Source organism: Pygoscelis adeliae, unplaced genomic scaffold, assembly GCF_000699105.1.
Source record: "Pygoscelis adeliae isolate BGI_AS28 unplaced genomic scaffold, ASM69910v1 Scaffold43, whole genome shotgun sequence".
NCBI classification, from domain to species: domain Eukaryota; kingdom Metazoa; phylum Chordata; class Aves; order Sphenisciformes; family Spheniscidae; genus Pygoscelis; species Pygoscelis adeliae.
The window spans coordinates 576586-587543 of NW_008824538.1; positions in this window are offsets into that span (position 1 = coordinate 576586).

Here is a 10958-nt window from a genome sequence, read left to right on the forward strand (position 1 = left end):
TCCCAGCAGGGGGGAGTGAGTGAGCGGCTCTGTGGTGCTCAGTTGTCGGCTGAGGTTAAACCACAACACACTGCGAAGAGCTGTCAGCTTAACTGGCAAAGGCCATTGCGCACAAGTGTAAGGAGTGAACCCACTTCTGACATGTGGGACCCCCCCAGGATATTTGAACCAGAAAAATCTGAAATGGGTCTGCAGTTTATAGAGAACAGAAAAGAACAACTATGTCTACGACTCCTGGAGACAATACTTTGTTAGCAAGTCAAATATACCAAAACTCTTTGGGAATGCAGTCAAGTCCCCTCTTTTAAGAACCCACCATTCATCTTATAAACGATTTCCATCCTTCCAGTCCAGGGCAAAATAACAAGGGAAGCAGCAGTCGCCAGCAGTGCTGGGCACTGGGCAGAAGTCCTCACTGACATCCCTGCATGGCATTGGGCCACCACTGGTGGCCTTCAGTGACAATCCTGGCACAGCTGTGGTCACACTTCAGGACCTCAGTGCTGGCACCACTGGGGCTGGTGCCAGCCCAGGACACGGGCTGCTGATCCCCCCCCACGTGTCACGGCAGGTACAGGTGGTGCAGCCGGTCTAACATTGCCTGTGGCCTCCCTGCAGGACCGGGAAGTGCCTCTGCTTGAAAGCATGCTCTCAGCTGGGGGGAATCACACTTGGGAACACCATTTCCCAAGGTGTCAAATAAGTCCCTATCTATGTTAGGAAAAGCTTTCTTTTTTGATGAAAGTCTTGGCACCAAAAATAATGCTGTTTCTACAAATGTGAGGAAATGTGCCAGAGACCCAGCCTCAAGCCCTGAACTGTGCTAAGGACTTTGATTTTTCACCTGAGAGGAGTTCCACCGTGTCAAGAGGCAGTGCAAACATCTGAAATGGAAAAGGCTAGCCGTGAGTCCAGCAGGTCCTGCCATCTGCAGCACGTTCAGTTTGTGTCTGCCCAGCTGCCTGTGCTGGTGAGACACAGACCGAGCGAGTGCACAGGGCTGTGCTGTGGTGGGGAGCCAGCTGCGGTGGGACCTGGGTCCCGGCCCCCCAGCACCGGTGGTGGTCTGCACAGATTTACTGCCCTGGAGCCAGGAGCTTGGCAAAACAGCCCTATATGAGGAAAAGCGCCGGATCAGTCTAATCCCACTGCACTCTGCAGCCAAGTCCCTTCTTTACTGGCAGTGGAATTGTAATTTCAGGTAAGTCTGTACACTGATACACTTCATCGCCCCGTAAGCTGATGTTCTTGACACCTTGATGAAACACCTTTAAGATAATGTCCTGCAAATGTAAGGGCAGCTGTCTAGATGCCTCCTGGCTGCCCATTCCCACTGCTGCTGGGTGGCACAGCCCTGCTCTGCTTTCTTGTCTTTGCACTTGTGGCAGGCGGATCCCATAGGGCAGCTATGCACGATAAACACATGGATGAAATCAAAAAAGCATGCTCCTGGCTCAGTGGCTGTTCAGACAGACATGACGATGCGTGAAGGTTGCACAGTCTTCTCACACTCACCCTGCAAGGCTCGGGGTTTGCAGTTACCAAATGGACTCGTAATGAATGGAAAAATCAATAGCCTGTGCAGCCAGGACGCTGGGCTCGCCGGGCAGCCGGGGGTTTCCATTACAGTAGCACCCTGGTATATAAATAGGCTGCCCTGGGGAGGTAAATTCACAGGACAGTGAGCGACTTCTTTGGAAGCAAATGATTAATGCTAGATGTGGCTGTAGAGTTTAAAATGTGCCTCAGCAAAGCCGAGTCTCAGGGCGTTTACCAGCAGGAGGTCGCCTTCATCACTCTGGGCTGCTGCCTCCGGATCAGACACCGTGCTCGTGTCTCTGCAGAGCAAGCTGCAGGGAGGCTCCCTGCAAGAAGAAAACCTGTGCCACTCATTTTCCATTTCATCTTCTTAAATTAACACAAAATATATTATTGTTTCTTATTTAATTTGAGAAACTGAGGAACAGCTCAGAAAATTTTTGTGGCAAAAGAAATATCACATCAGCATCCCCCCTCAGATCCTCCATGAGCAGCTTGTCTCCTCTGAGGATGGTTGCTACAGGAATGGAGACGTTCAGCAGCACTTGCGAAGGAACACACGCCAGCACCGTGAGGGACGGTACCACTGGTGTGTCACCTGTGTCATCTTCCAGGACAGGCAGCCTGTTTTGGGAGCCTGGGACACTGTTACTGAGGTTAAAGCACACACAAATGACAACATTCAGGCCATTTGCAAAAAGGCAAGAGGAGGTGACACGGAGTTTGCCTACGTCTGCCCATCGGAGCAGTGAAGTAAAGAAACCCAATGACCTCCCACGACAGCTGCTGCCGTGTTTGCTGACCATGTCCTGGGGCACGGCTTCCTCCTGCGGTGGGCAGGGACTTCCCCCGGAGCGGGTTTGCCGGGCGACAAAGGACCGTTCCTGCCCTGCGCCACCTCCCCTGTGCCAGCGCCTGATGGCAGCTGCCCAGGTCTGCGGCAGGGGCCAGCCGAGCGATGCGTGAGGGGTCTCTGGGGTCTCCTCCCCAGCTGGGTTACCTGCACCTGAGCCACCCCAGGGCTCCCTCCCACTCCTGCCCTGGGGGTCCGACGTGCCCCCCGTGGGTGCTCACAGCTCAGGGAGATGGCCATCTCAGCAATCCTGTCTATCCAAGGGGAACGGGAACAGCCTCCGCCCGTGCTCCCGCTCACCGCTCACCTCCCAGTGCCGCCGGTGGGTAGCCGGGTGCCTGCACGGTGCTGCGGCTCCTTGCAGCTTTCCTGTGCTGTGGGTGACACCTGAGTCACAGTCCTTTGTGGGAAATATGTCACACTGCCTTTTATTTAATGATTCCTACTACTATTCTTAGGCTTTCTCTCTCCTTTTGCCTTTACAGTTGGACTCAATGATCTTAAAGGTCTTTTCCAACATAAATGATTCTATGATTCTATGATTCTGTGATGGGGAAAGGTTTTTTATAAGTTTAGCTGGAGGTCTCTGAGGTTTGATGCTCGGAATATCTGACTGTGGAAACTGGCTGATAAAATGCACTTAACTGTGTAACTGTGTTGTGTCCCCAACATAACTTTGAATGTCAGCTGCTGTGGCAGAGCACTGAATCTCTCCTTTTATAACGTGGAGGAAAAATGCCTGCAATCCCAGAGGCTTAAAATCCCATCTTCTTTTGCAAGGACTCAGAGTAGCTCAGTGTAATTTTTCTCCTGTTTCTCCAGAGATGGGCGATTGTATGGTCCATTACTAAGATGCTTAAGCAAGTGTTTACAGTGAAAAAGAGCACTGTATAAAACTAAAAGGTTAAAAATAGCTGCGGGGTTTTAATCTCCTTGTAAAGGTGATGATCACTATATGTTTTACCTCTGACTTCTACTTTCTTTAAAGATCAAGCTATACAGATAAATTTATAAAGCATGAAAAAGCATTTCTAAGAAACACTGATTTAAAAAGTAATGGTAAAATATATAAGCAAGCTAACAAACCTGCATGGCTTATTACATGACATAACTATTAAGAACAGGAGAAAATGTGGAATAATCTATTAAAAGAGTATGAAACATATTTTCAGATGGAAATAACCGTAGCAAATTTGCACATTTACATTTTATTTGTAGCTTTTTGTATATGAGAATAATAGGCTATTGGTGAATTATTGCAACTGTTATATTTAATATGAATCCTAATAATCAATAAAAGGTGAGGAAGAAAGCCACTGATACTATACAAAAAGTCAGAACATCCAATCCGGGGCAGAAACATGACATCTGTAACTAATGACAGCTATTCTGCTAATGGAGTGTCAAACGAATATCTCAGGCTTTCTACAATTTAAACATCACACAGGTTAAGCGCAACCATTTAGCTAGCAGCAGGGTCTGAGATCACCAGGTAGAAGCAGCCTTTAAGGCAGCTGTCATATTAATCCCTGGAATGGCTTCTTTACCTCACCTTCACAAATGAGCAGTTGCCAGCATAGTGCAAGAACACGCTGCAGCTACACAGCCTAAACTGCGGCTATGGCGTATAATTGTGATCTCTCCTTGACTTATTCTTTGGCAATGTGGGTGTCTTTTCCAGAGCATTATGAACTCTAACCTGGCTAATTATGTTACACCTTTGTAAATTGTCCTGTAAGTTTGAATACATAATTTTTGCTTCTCTGCCTAAGCAGGGTTGATGTTGGTCCAACAGCTTCAGCAGGCGCAATGCACCATTCAGGGCCGGAGGAGCTCCCTGTGCCCGGGGGTCTGCGGGGGGCTCAGCCTGTGAAGCAGAGAGAAGAGGCCCAGTGCACCATGCACAGCACCACAGGGCTGGCACAGGAGCCTCCCTCCGAAATGGCCGTGGTGCGGTCAATTGGTTGCTGCTGAAAATGGTGGAAAACGGATTCCTCATGAGTAGTGCAGGTAACATCTGGAGAAGGAGCTCAGTTGCCTCTGGTCTGACCATACCCAAAGGCAGGGAAGATGACCAGGGTGATTTCACTCTTTGATTTGCTGTAATAGACTCCAAATATTGCCTTGAGACCAGAAGTAGAAGAAAAAGTGAAAGTAGTTAAGAGACAACCTGAGGCAATGGTGTTCCTCTTTGCCTGCCAACAGATCTGCTCTTCATTAGCCACCCGTGGGAAGCAGCCCCCGGCAGCAGCACCCTTGGCACAGCCCCGTCCCCAGGCAGGGCACCCTCCTCCCCATCCTGCCCCACGGGATGTGCTGCCTCTGCTCTGCCGCCCAACGGCCTCCCATCCTGGCAGGGAACAGAGATGCAAGATCATTTCAGGAGTATAAGCTCAATGTTGATAGAGTCATAAAAAAAGATTAAGTCACAAGATGCAGGGAGCCGAGTCCCTTGGTCTCAGTGGCTATGTCTAAGGATCTGTGTAAAAACAGTGCACAGGTGAGAGAGGATTCATAGCCACCGGTATAAAAACTAGAAAACCCCAGAAAGTCCTAATAGGAATACTCAGAAGCTCTTTTAAGGATAGCTTATAGGCTCAGACAGCTGGTGTGGTTTTTTTGCAGGCCAGCAACTCTGTGTTAGGGCTACTAGGGCAGCTAAAGCCAATCTAGCTCACCGTGCTTGACTTTATTTCATCATAAGAAAATACCAGGAATATTACATTTGAAATGCAAAAGATTAACAACCAATCCCCTTTTCAAATGTAACAAAACAGAGGAATCATGGTATCCCCTTATTTGTACAACGATTAGAGGAAGAAACAACGCATTCACATATCAAATGACTACATTGAAGCATCTGCCCCAATCTCTTTCGCTGTAACTCTTTGAGATGTGTGTTCCTGGCTTCTCTGTTGAAAATACAGCTCACTGTTGCCACAGAGCACAGAAGAAGCTTCAATGTTGCTGAGTGAAGGTTGGTAGAGCAATCTCAGCCTAATGATTTAGGAAGTGGTATTTCCAGACTAGATGTCAGTTATGTTGAAGAGGACTTTACGATGCCTCTGACCACCTTTAAAGCTTTGTTTGCCTACCCTACAGAAAAGCAAAATGACTGGGCAATTTTTATTTTACTTTTGCTGTCACTATTTTATTTGCACTGCCAGTATTGAGGGGCTGGATTTATGAGAACAGCTTATGAAGCTTTGGACTCCTCAGCAGCAGCCTCTGAGGCTGCGTTGCTGCTCTAAGTGCTGGGCAGCGGCTCTGCTGTACCTACCTTTGACACAACTTTCTTCCAACCCAACCGTAAGTCTTTAGGTCACTAGCTTTGTTAGGTCACTAGTTCAGATACCAAAAGTGCTTGGTATCTCCTGAGACACAATTCTTTTCTAGATATACAGCCTATATCATCAATTAAGTGCTTTCTTTATTTAGATCTTGTTCTGAAATGTCCTCATCTGTAAAATATCTTTTCTTCAAGAAAGATTTTCACCAGATTAAAGAAGCCAATGCTCGCAGTGGGCAACAAATTAACTTGTAGACTTCTCTAGTGGGGCACCCTGGGAACATGCCACCTCCATAAGGCAGTCTTGTTGATTCAGACAACGGATTAGGCTAATGTCTTGGAGAACGTTGTGATCCACGGGACAGCACCCCAGGCAGGGCAGGACGCAGCTCCAATGCTCACTGCAACCCACATAGGGAAACCAGGCACTGAGTGGGAGAGAAGGACAAGGCGTGCGAGCAGAGCAAGACCTGCTGAGTGCCTGGCAGTGCCCTGCTTCCCCCTGTGCATTGCCAGCAAGGAATTTGGGAGATGGCTGGTGAAGGATGGTGGTGGAGCACGGGCGAGACGTGCCAACTGTGGTGCACGGTGAGGGAGGGAAAGGCCAGGCAGCGCAGGCAGGAGTGTGGCTGCCTCGGCACTGGCAGCGCTGCGCCCCATCAGCTGCAGCCGGCCAGGTGCAGGGAGAGCCGCAGCACCCGGCTCCCACGCAGGTCCCTGCTGTCGCCCTTCCCAGGCCTGGGCAGTTGTCCTCTCACCCAGTGCCACCTGCAGATGCCAAAACACAATAACAGCATCCGGCCGTGTCTTCATTTGCATCCAAGGACGCTTTGCCTACTAGTCTTATTGCAGACGAAGAGCAGAAGAAATGAAAGTTAGTGTGTTTTTGGTCAGCAGTGCTCTCTAAAGCCTCTGGAGTTCTGCAGTCCAAGCACAATAACGACAAGGACTTTACGTTTGTGTGCACACAGCGTTGCTCTGTCCCTCCTGAAGGAGCGGTAAGCACTGGATCAGAGACAGTCGGGCTTCCGCAGCTTTCAGGGAGGGAAACAATGGTGCTTTTGTCCCCTTGTCCTTGTGCCTGAGCTAGCTATAGGGATTGTTTTTAGAGAAAGTGCCTGTCAGCAACTCCGATATCACTTGCTGTACGTTTTGATGCCCCGTGTGGTCCTAATTGGTTTCACAGGTACCTTACACAAAATTACCTGTCTTACTGATGCTGGAAGTAAAAATGTGCAAAACTTTTGCAGCTAGAAAGAGAATGATGGATTGCCAGCTTCCTTTTGCCGTGCAATTACCTGAAGGATCTATGTTTTTCCTAGTAATTTAGAACAATTATCCTTGTCTGTAACCTACTTTTTCCATGCTTTATTGCTCCTGTCCTGGGGTGGAAAAGGCAGTAAGCTATCATTCTAAAATGAAATAATTTCTCAGTGAAATCTTGAAGCGTGGGACTGATTTGTGTGTTTATGTTGGACAGATGCTATCTGGGCCTATTTGTCTTCGAGGTTGTCACAGCCCTTTATGCCATGAGTCGGCAAGGGGAGAGATGCTGCTGCCTGGAAAGCCTTGTTCATATTTCAACAGAGTGGCTGAGGGGGTTTGGTGAAGTCAGCAAACACCTTCAGCGCCCGGCCAGCCTGCGGGACAGAGACCCTCATCCTCAGTACCAAGCTCTCGCCATGGCTCTTCATGGCTCTGCCGGGTGCCACGGTGCAGCCCAGGCAAGAAGCTGCTGAGGCTGCTGAGCACCTCTCTCCTGTCACTAGAAACCGTCTCATCTTGTTCTGGAAAGTGAAGTATCATTTGGTGTAAGAGGCTAAGAAATGGTCTTTTGGAAGGAGGAAGGGGAGAAGGAAAAAGGAAAGAAAAGCAAGGCTGCAGTTCTGAGCCCTGAGCAAGCTGTACTCTGCAAAGGGAAAAAAAAGCCAAGCTGCAGCTTTCCCAGACTGGTAATGGCGTTCCTGCAGAGAGGCTAGTCTCCAGCAGCGCTTAAAGGAACCGTGGGGAGAGACCCTCAGACAAGGAGATTGATTTTGTAATTCTCAATCAGTGCTACAGGCTGTTAGCACAATTGCACTTGTTTCTTTCAAAAGCATTAGCAAGGCAATTATTGAATTTAACACAACCATATACCAATGTTTGGGTGATGCTCCAATCGCAAAAGATCAGGAATTTTTATTTATTTGTTTGTTTGTTTGTTTATTTATTATTACAACACCTATCTCTCCCTTTTAGGCAGGGGAGCCAGATGGCAGCACTAAAAGAAAGTCAACAGCAGCACTTTGGGGAAATAAAGTGTGTTCATTTAAAAATAAATAAATAATCCATGCAGTCCATTAACCAGAGCTTAAGGCAAACAGACTTAATGATTTTCTTAGTTAAAAGGAACAAGACCATTCTGAGAGTCCTGGCGGATTCTGGTGCAGACAACCCACCTGCTCGGTGCCGACAGTCGTCAGCCTACTTCCCTGCCTCCGAGTGCACCCAAAAACACCAGCAAGAGCGACCTGCCTTCCTGAGCACATTGGGCTTTGGGGAGGCATTGCCTGGTTCTGAGCTAACAGCAGCAGCTGAGACAGAGGAGGATGGCAGCGGTGATAAATAAAGAAATAAATAAGTACATACATACATAACTAAATAAATAACCTGCACTGAGTCTATGTAAACCCAAAAAGTACATGTATGAAGATCAAAATCCTGGACGTTTGGCCAAGCTGAAAGCTCCATTCAGAAAGGATGTGATTATTCTCCTCTTTTGGGGTACACCACACTACTGCAATTACTCCAGTCTATTAGGAGCAAATCGTAGCAGGTACCATGAAGAAAACCCTGCAGGCCATGGATGTTCTTTTTTCTGAAGCCCATTTGTACACATGCAATGGATGGAAATGTTTTCCCTGAAGAGCATCCCGTGCTTGAGGCGCAGCTCTCGGTGGGTTACCCACTGATGTGCTCCTCCCCGACCTGCTGCCATGGGACCAGCATCGCACCAGGATTTCCACCTGGCTTTGCACCACACACCCTGCATCCCCGGAGCATGGCTCTAGGGCAGACATCGGAAGATGAGAGCAATGGGGCCACGGTCAGAAGCTTTCACTGTCATTCGTGGTCAGAGGCTCCATGCCAGAGGACCAGGCGATACTCAGCCGAATGCAACCATTTTCCTGGAGGACTGAAAGACAGCACGAGGGACTGAGCAGGGAAGGGGGATGGAGGCAGGGGAGGTTGCATGGAGTTAAACTTGTTAAACTTGAAAAACCTATAACATGTTGCATGATAATAATTGTTTTGAAAAAGCCAGATGGCTTGATTTTGAAGGAGACATTGAAGAACATTGATTTGAAAGCTCAAGTGAAAGTTTTCTCTGCATATGGTTTTTCTCAGAAATCTTAATTTTTTTCTTGATGCAGTTCACCCCCCTCCTTTTTTTTTTGGTAGCAATAATTTCATTCTCATTCAAAATGAAAACTGCAGAATCTGAAGCCCCTGGTGACCAAAAAGGCCATTGCTTTCTCCCAGGCAGACACTACCGGAGACATGTTTATTGTTAGTGTGCTGCTAATGGATGTGTCATGCAATGATGATTTCACTGATAAGCCTTTTAATCCTGGTGGCTCTGAGCAAGATCCCACTAGGAGGAGAGATCATGTGTCTGTGGTACAGATGCAGGAAAAGAAAGAGGAATATAAGCAGCAGGGATCTGGCAGGACACACCGAGGTGTTTTCCTGCAGCCATGTCCCCTGCGTGCGAAGGGGCCGGAGGAGAAGCCACGCTCCCCCAGGCTGGCTCTCGCCCCAGCTCTGTGCATGCTCGGTGCCAAACGTGAGCCTCCTAGGGTTCTGAGGGCAGACTGGCATGCGCTGCGATGCTGGGGACGTGCAGGACAGGTCCTGTGGCACTGAGCCCCAGCCAGAAAACCTGCTAGGAGGATGCTGGGCTGGACTGGGACAGCTGCGCGTCCAGCAAAGTGAGTTGGAGCGTGCAGATGTGCCCCATCCAGCCTGCCGAGAGCCCGGCTGGGAGCACAGGCAGGCAGCTCCAACACAGACCATCTACTCTGAAGTTCAATGGTTTTATGTGTTGTCATGGTTTAACCCCAGCCGGCAACTAAGCCCCACACAGCCACTTGCTCACTCCCCCCAAGTGGGATGGGGAAAGAATCAGAAGAGTAAAAGAGAAAACTCATGGGTTGAGATAAAGACCGTTTAAGAGGCAAAGGAAAAGCTGCACACGCAAGCAAAGCAGAACAAGGCATTCATTCACTCCTTCCCATGGGCAGGCAGGTGTTCAGCCATCTCCAGGACAGCAGGGCTCCATCATGCGAAACAGCTACTTGGGAAGACAAACGCCATCTATGCTGGGCATGATGTCATATGGTGTGGAATATCCCTTTGGTCAGTTGGGGTCAAATGTCCCGGCTCTGTCCCCTCCCAGCTTCTTGTTCACCCCCAGCCTGCTCGCTGGTGGGGTGGTGTGAGATGCAGAAAAGGCCTTGACTGTGTGTCAGCACTGCTCAGCAATAACAAACACATCCCCATGTTATCAACACTGGTTCCAGCACAAATCCCAAATATAGCCCCATACTAGCTACTGTGAAGAAAATTAACTCTACTCCAGCCAAAACCAGCACAATGTGTACAGGCAGGGAATACCCTCATACACAACCCCTGACTGTAAAAACCATGAAGATATAAGAAGTTAAAAAAGCAGCAAGCATTGCCTATGCTATGGTTGAAGGGACCAATTCTTTGCTTAAAGAATTAACTCATTTGGCTTCATGGCAAAATGAAATGGAGAGCACTACATGTCACTGCAGCTTTTCACCTGAGCTGTTGGGAGGTGAACATGCACACACATTTTGATATATTGGGCCGGCATGGACGTCTAAGGATAATATACAGTGTTTGCAATTGTCACATCTTCTGCAGGGGAAACCTCCCAATAAATGCCATGGTGTATGCAGCACTACAGATTTACTACACTGAGCTTCTGAAATATGTCTCCGTTAATTTCTGTTTGCATATGAGAATGCCTGACACTATCTTCAGACAGGCCTGGTAGTTTGATTAAATAGGAGCTTACCTCCTGATCAGCTTAAAATATACACTTTTATATTTCACATTTATTATTTTTAAACTCTGCAGTGGCAAGATAGGCACAAAATTGCTTCAGAATTACTTTTTTCCCCCTAAAACTACAAGCTACTAACTACCTGTCATGCTTATGGCAGCTGCTTTTACTGGAAGAAGTGATGGAAGATATATGAAGACGTT